The sequence below is a fragment of the Heterodontus francisci genome, chromosome 22 (assembly GCF_036365525.1).
Source record: "Heterodontus francisci isolate sHetFra1 chromosome 22, sHetFra1.hap1, whole genome shotgun sequence".
Taxonomy (NCBI): domain Eukaryota; kingdom Metazoa; phylum Chordata; class Chondrichthyes; order Heterodontiformes; family Heterodontidae; genus Heterodontus; species Heterodontus francisci.
In genome coordinates, this window is record NC_090392.1 from 40,324,819 (window position 1) to 40,333,168 (window position 8,350).

Sequence of the window (8,350 nt, forward strand, 5' to 3'; positions counted from 1 at the left end):
AGAACCTCCTCATTATGCTTATCATATCTAATATTTCACACTCCTCCTCTTTAACTACAATGTCTGCATCATCCCTCTCCTTTGTGAAGACAGAGATAAAGTACTCATTAAGAATCCTGCCCACATCTTCTGCATCCACACATAAGTTACCTTGTACATCTCAGACAGGCCCTACCCTTTCCTTAGTTATCCTCTTGCTCTTAAGGTACTGATAAAACGTCTTTAGGTTTTCCTTGATTTTACCTACCAATATTTTTTCATGTCCTCTCTTTCCTTTCCTCATTTCCTTTTTTACTTCACCTCTGCATTTTCTATACTCCTCTAGGCTTTCTAAAGTATTAAGTTCTTTGTGACTGCTATTACAACCGTGGCGGGAGCAATGCACTGTCAATTCAGTCCCAACACTCCACAGGTCGCAGCATATTATTAATATTTTCCCACCCAACCGGAAAACAGCCAAATTAAACACTCTAATGGGAAATCACTGAGAAGTATAGAGGAAGCAAGGGACCTTGGAGTGAATGTCCACAGGTTCCTGAAGTTAGCAGGACGGGTCAATAAGGTGGTTAAAAAGGCATATGAAATCCTTTCCTTTATTAGCTGAGGTATGGAATACAAGAGCAGAGAGTTTATGCTGGAACTGTATAACTCATTGGTTAGGCCACAACTTGAGTACTGTGTGCAGTTCTGGTCACCTCACTGCAGAAAGGATGTAATTGCCCAAGACAGGATACAAAAGAGATCTATGAGTAAAGATTGCATAGGCTGGGTTTGTTCTTCTTGGTACAGAGAAGGCTGAGGGGAGATCTGATTGAAATGTACAAAATTTTGAGGGGCCTGGATAGAGTGGAGGTCTATTCACCTTAGCAGAGAGGTCAGTGATGAGGGGGTGTAGATTTAAAGTGATTGGTAGAAAAATTAGAGGGGAGATGAGGAAAAACTTTTTCACCCTGAGGGTGGTGATGGTCTGGAACTCACTGCCTGAAAGGGTAGTTGAGGCAGAGACCCTCAACTCATTCAAAAGGAGTCTGGATATGCACCTCAAGTGCCGTAAGCTGCAGGGCTACGGACCAAATGCTGAAAGGTGGGATTAGAATAGGTGGATTGTTTTTTTGGCCGGCACAGACACAATGGGCCAAGTGGCCTCTTTCTGTGCCTTAAACTTTCTATGATTCCAGTAACCCCTGGAATAATTGGGCGGCACAGTGGCGCAGTGGTTAGCACCGCAGCCTCACAGCTCCAGGGACCCGGGTTCGATTCCGGGTACTGCCTGTGTGGAGTTTGCAAGTTCTCCCTGTGTCTGCGTGGGTTTTCTCCGGGTGCTCCGGTTTCCTCCCACAAGCCAAAAGACTTGCAGGTTGATAGGTAAATTGGCCATTATAAATTGTCACTAGTATAGGTAGGTGGTAGGGAAATATAGGGACAGGTGGGGATGTTTGGTAGGAATATGGGATTAGTGTAGGATTAGTATAAATGGGTGGTTGATGTTCGGCGCAGACTCGGTGGGCCGAAGGGCCTGTTTCAGTGCTGTATCTCTAATCTAATCTAAAAACAGACCAAACCAGGTATCTTTAGACAACAACAGATTAACTATATTAAAACTAAATCTTAAACACTATTAAGATAAACTTATAAGGTCTTTAGACATAACTTCCTATTTTAATCTAACTCCCTCATTCACACACATGCACTCAAAAATCACGGTTAACTGATTTCAAAAGTGGTGTTTTTAAAGAATTAGCTGTTTCTCAAGAATAAATAAATAAATAAGCAAGTCTTTGTGGGTTACGTTCCTGATGGATGAGGTATTCTAATGTGAAAATAATCAAAGGTTACTTGAAGTCTCCTTGTGAATTTGATGAAATTGTTTGTTCATAATTGTCATTCAAAACACTTTGGTTACAGCAGGTATCAAACACCAGTGAATTCCAGCAAACTCAATCAGTCAAGTGAGATTCAATCTTTAAGCAAATACTTCCTGGCTTGGAAGAAAAGGAGTTTTACTACCTTCAGCAGTAACAAATGGTCTCTTTAAAAGGGGTATTTCCTCTTTCGGCAATTAACTCGACCCATAGCTCCCTGTAGAATGTTTGCTGAGAGAAAATAAACAGCTCTTCAGTAGCACACCTCATTGGAGAGTCTCTCTAAACAAACTGGTTCAGACCGGTTTTTGCCAGTTTTACACACAGTCAAATCGAAAAATTGTACCATGTGACCTCTCTCTCCTGCTGTGGCCTGGGGTAACAAAATGCAGCTGTGGCACACTGTGCCTCCAAAATCCAAAACTTCTTCCCCATCTTAAAGGTGCACTGTTTTAATCCAAAGAGAAAATAAATACAGTTCCATGACACTGTCATAAGCTTTCTTTTTCTACTTCATCTTACCCTGTATGCTTCTAGACAACCAGGTGGCTCTAGATTTGGCAGTACCACCCTTTTTCTTTGTGAGGACATGTCTACAGTGTGCCCATAGAATCTCGTTTTTGAATGCCTCCCACTGATTTTCCTTCAAGTAGCTGTATCCAGTCCACTTTCACCAGATCACCTCTTAGCTTCGTAAACTTTTCCTTCCCCCAATTTAGAACTTTTACTCTTGTTCTATCTTTGTCCTTTTCCATGATACTGCTAAAACTAACTGTATTATGGGCACTATCTCCAAAATGGTCACCCACTGCTACTTCATCCACTTGCCCAGCTTCATTTCCTAAGACTAAATCTGGAATTGGGCTCCATCTCCTTGGGCTTGTTACGTGCTGACTAAAAAAGGTTCTCTTCAGTGCAGTTCAAGAATTTTGTGCCCTCTGTGCCTTTCACACTGTTTTTATCCTAGTTGATATTAGGGAAGATGAAATCCCCAACTATTATTGCCCTATTGTTTTTGCACTCAGAAATTTGCCTACATATTTGTTCTTCTATCTCCCTCTCACTTTTTGGGGATCCATTGTACACTCCTAGTAGTGTGGTTGCCCCCATTTTTTATTTGAGCTCAACCCATATGGCCTCATTTGATCAGCAGATCATCCTTCCTCACAGCTGTTTTGATTCTTTAAACAATAATGCGACACCCCTCCTTTTTTAACCCCGCCCCCCTCCGCTCTATCCTGCCTGAAAACGCTATATCCAGGGATGTTGAGCTGCCATTTTGTCCCTCTTTAAGCCAAATTATAGCAATGATATCATGTTGCCATTTATCTATCTGTGTCCTCAGCTCATTGGCTTTATTTTTTAACACTGCCAAATTCCTGTGCTGCACACTTTTTAACCTTTACTTCATCTGTCTTTCAGAGTCACTTGCCGCTCCCTGCCTAGAATTTGTCCTATCTGAAACTGCCCTCAGGTTCCCATCCCCCTGCCAATCTAGTTTAAACCATCCCCAACAGCACTAGCAAACCTTCCTGTAAGGATATTCATCACGGGTGTAGACCATCCAGCTTGTACAGGTCCCACCTACCCTAGAACCAGTGCCAATACCCCAGAAATCTGAAGCCCTTCCTCCTGCACCATCTCTCCAGCCACATATTCATCAGGTATATTCTCTTATTTCTATACTCACTAGCACGTGGCCTTGGGAGTAATCTGGAGATTTCTACATTTGAGATCCTGCTTGCTAATCTCTTTCCTAACTCCCTAAACTCAGCCTGCAGGACCTCATCCCTTTTTCTACCTATATCATTGGTACCAATGTGGACCACGACCTCTGAGTGTTCCTCACCCTCCAGAGTGCTCTGTAGCCGCTCAGTGATATCTATGACCCTTGCACCAGGGAGGCAACATACCATCCTGGAATCACGTCTGCAACCACAGAACTGCCTGTCTGTTCGCCTAACTATAGAATCCCCTACCACTTTTGCTCTCCTGTCTTTTCTCCTCCCTCCCTGCACAGCTGAGCTCGGGTCATGCATGCCACTGCACTCTCCAGAGGAACCCTCTATCCCATTGGTACTCAGAACTGAATACTGGTTTGAAAGTGGGATGCCCTCTGAGGATTCCTGCACTACCTGCCTTGTCCTTCTTGTCTGTCTGGCTGGCAGCTACCCAGTCCCTCTCTGCTTGCGCTCTCTTAAGATGCAGGGTGACCACCTCCTGAAATCTGCTATCCAAGTATCTCTCATCCTCGTGAATGCACCTCAATGACACCAACTGCTCCTCAAGTTCCAAGATTCGGCGCTCGAGTTTTTGCATTTGGTGGCACTTTCTGCACATGTAGGCCCCACATGGCACAGGATGTGCATTCGACGGGTGTGAGCAGCCCTGCCATGCCGCGAATTATTTATTTACTGCACCAAAAATTGGAAGTTAAATAAACATAATATAATGGTTATAAATAGAATGAACAAATGGGTAACCACCTAACAACTACTAGTATTTGAGCTTCTACCTAGCAGATAGATTAAATGTTAGAATTTTAAAAAAAAAGAAAATACCCACCAGAAACTCACTGACTAGCTCCCTGTGCCTCGCCGCTCTCTCTCCCCTCTCGCACCGTTTGTAGCTCCGAAGTCTCACCCAGCAATCACCTACCTGCTTCGCTGTGACATCACACTTACCAAAACTAATCTACCTTACCACTATTTATATACCCCACCAACACTAAAATCACCATTAGTAGTAATAACCTCAGTAATAAACCGTCCTGCTTTAAAATAAAACAGAACAGTAGACTCACCAGCTTTTCCCTTCTGCTTGTATGCCTTAATTACTTATAAGGTAGTTACATAAAATTAATTTGAGTTTTTTTTCTAATTTGTAGCTATTTACACACGCACCCTAACAGTAGTGTACTAACTTAGCTAGTCACAGATACTTCCTAACAAGTTACTCACTAATCAATCACCTCACCCTGTGATGTCACTGTTCACATTTTTTTTCCAAATTCAGGCGTGTTTGGACTCCTGTCTGCTGCTCTCATGGAAGGTAAGTGCCGTAGGCCACGATCCTCAGCCCTTATTTAACTGCTCCCCACTCTGTTTCTCCCGCAGGTCTGCTGCTCTCCTGTCCTACCTATCTTTGTGTCATCAGCAAATTTAGCAACCATACCTTCGGTCCCTTCATCCAAGTCATTTATATAAACTGTAAAAAATTGAGGCCCCAGCACTGATCCCTGTGGCACACCACTCATTACATCTTGCCAACCAGACAATTATCTACTCTGTTTCCTGTTAGCTAGCCAATCTTCCATCCATGCCAATATGTTACCCCCACACCATGAGATTTTATTTTCTGCAATAATCTTTGATGTGGCACCTCGTCAAATGCCTTCTGGAAATCTAAGTATAGTACATCCACCAGTTCCCCTTTTTCCACAGCACATACGTCTTCCAAGAACTCCAATAAATTGTTTAAACATGATTTCCCTTTCACAAAACCATGTTGCCTCTGCATGATTACCTTGAATTTTTCCAAGTGCCCTGTCTTTAATACATTCTAACATTTTCCCCAAGACAGATATTAAGCTAACTGCCCTGTAGTTTCCTGCTTTCTGCTGGGTAATAGAACAAAGAACAGTCCAGCACAAGAACAGGCCATTCGGCCCTCCAAGCCTGCGCCGATCTTGATGCCTGCCTAAACTAAAACCTTCTGCACTTCCGGGGACCGTATCCCTCTATTCCCATCCTATTCGTGTATTTGTCAAGATGCCTCTTAAACGTCGCTATCGTACCTGCTTCCACCACCTCCCCCGGCAGCAAGTTCCAGGCACTCACCACCCTCTGTGTAAAGAACTTGCCTCGCACATCCCCTCTAAACTTTGCCCCTCGCACCTTACACCTATGCCCCCTAGTAACGGACTCTTCCACCCTGGGAAAAAGCTTCTGACTATCCACTCTGTCCATGCCACTCATAACTTTGTAAACCTCTATCATGTCGCCCCTCCACCTTCATCGTTCCAGTGAAAACAATCCGAGTTTATTCAACCTCTCCTCATAGCTAATGCCCTCCAGACCAGGCAACATCCTGGTAAACCTCTTCTGTACCCTCTCCAAAGCCTCCACGTCCTTCTGGTAGTGTGGCGACCAGAATTGCACGCAATATTCTAAGTGCGGCCTAACTAAGGTTCTGTACAGCTGCAGCATGACTTGCCAATTTTTATACTCTATGCCCCAACCGATGAAGGCAAGCATGCCGTATGCCTTATTGACAACCTTATCCACCTGCGTTGCCACTTTCAGTGACCTGTGGACCTGTACGCCCAGATCTCTCTGCCTGTCAATACTCCTAAGGGATCTGCCATTTACTGTATACTTCCCACCTGCATTAGATCTTCCAAAATGCATGACCTCACATTTGTCCGGATTAAACTCCATTTGCCATTTCTCCGCCCAAGTCTCCAACCGATCTATATGCTGCTGTATCCTCTGACAATCCTCATCACTATCTGCAACTCCACCAACCTTTGTGTCGTCCGCAAACTTACTGATCAGACCAGCTACATTTTCCTCCAAATCATTTATATATACTACAAAGAGCAAAGGTCCCAGCACTGATCCCAGTGGAACACCACTAGTCACATCCCTCCATTCTGAAAAGCACCCTTCCACTGCTACCCTCTGTCTTCTATGACCGAGCCAGTTGTGTATCCATCTTGCCAGCTCACCTCTGATCCCGTGTGACTTCACCTTTTATACCAGTCTGCTATGAGGGACCTTGTCAAAGGCTTTACTGAAGACAATATAGATAACATCCACTGCCCTTTCTTCATCAATCATCTTTGTCACTTCCTCAAAAAACTCAATCAAATTAGTGAGACACAACCTCCCCTTCACAAAACCATGTTGCCTCTCGCTAATAAGTTCGTTTGTTTCCAAATGGGAGTAAATCCTGTCCCGAAGAATCCTCTCTAATAATTTCCCTACCACTGATGTAAGGCTCACCGGCCTATAATTTCCTGGATTATCCTTGCTACCCTTATTAAACAAAGGAACAACATTGGCTATTCTCCAGTCCTCTGGGACCTCACCTGTATCACCACCATTTAAAGTTCCAATTAGTCTTTTGTGGATTTTTTGCTTTTATGGTGTGGAGTCTGGGCCGGAGGGGCAATCAATAAAATTAGGAAATAAATGTTATAGTAAAACAAGTGCACAAACCCTCCACTATCCACCAGAAAGAAGGGGGTAAGGGAATTAGTGAAGAATTGAGAGTCCCCAAATAAGCAACAACGGCAGACCTCAGTCCCTACAGTCATATGTGAACTCACTGATGTCTTAGAGGGTGGGGTGAACGAGTGAATGTCTTCACAGACACAGAACATTTAAACAGCATCTGTCCAGCAAGAACGTGCAGATTATGCATCAAATCCTTTGAACTTTTAAAGCTAGTATGTTAACAGTTGGGAATAGTGAGTGAATCCCTTCAGATGTGAAATATCTGAATGGTCTCTCTGCAGTGTGACTGTGCTAATGTATCAGTAAATGGGATGACCGAGTAAATCCCTTTCCACACTCAGCTGATAACACCCACTCCCTGGCATGACTGGTTCCATGAGTTACCAGCTTAGATGGGCAACTGAATCCCTACCCGCAGTCAACAACAAAGTGCATTTTTATAGTGTCTTTCCCACCGTAAAAATGTCCCAAAGCCCTTCACAGGAGCGTTAGCAGTCATTAAGACGGTTGATTCACGACACGTCTGTACTTGTGTCTCCAATTTAGTCCCTAAAATAAAATACAATAAAACTGGAAATGCAAAATATTTTAATATGATAAATTAATGGTTCTGATAAATGGTCCGTTACATCGCGTAACACCCCTACGGTCATAAAACAGCAACCCCTCTGCCTCAGTACGAGCCATGAAGCCTGGTTTGAGTATAAAATTAAAACCCGGCCCCTGCCCGACCTGACAACAGCCGACCCGGGCCCGAGTCTTTTAATTTTTTGAAATGCCAGACCCGAACCCGACACATGTCGGGTTTGGGTCAGGTAACCAGGCTTTAATGAGCTGTGCCTTGGTAGATCTACTAGGAATATATATAAATGGGAACTCTGTATTTCACATCTGTTACAGCACACAAATGTATGTTAATGCGATGTCTTGCAGCCAGTCTTTTTCATAGATAAATTTATTCTTAATAACTAGTGTTTCTCGTTTCCCAGTTTTCTATCTGCTGCCAATCTCATTGTTATTTCTCTGCACACCTCTCTTGTATTTTTCCTTATTTTTTTTTCTTTATAGTTTCTCTTAAACCATTTCTATCTGCTTCAAGTCTCTCCACCCGAGAATTCAGATTTTGTTCCCAAAGTTGGTAAGGATGCAAGATGTGCCATGCAGCATGATATATAACACTATTTCAGGTGGTGGGGGGAGATTACCGAGTATAATGCAATATTTCCAACTGTTTAACATCAGAAAATG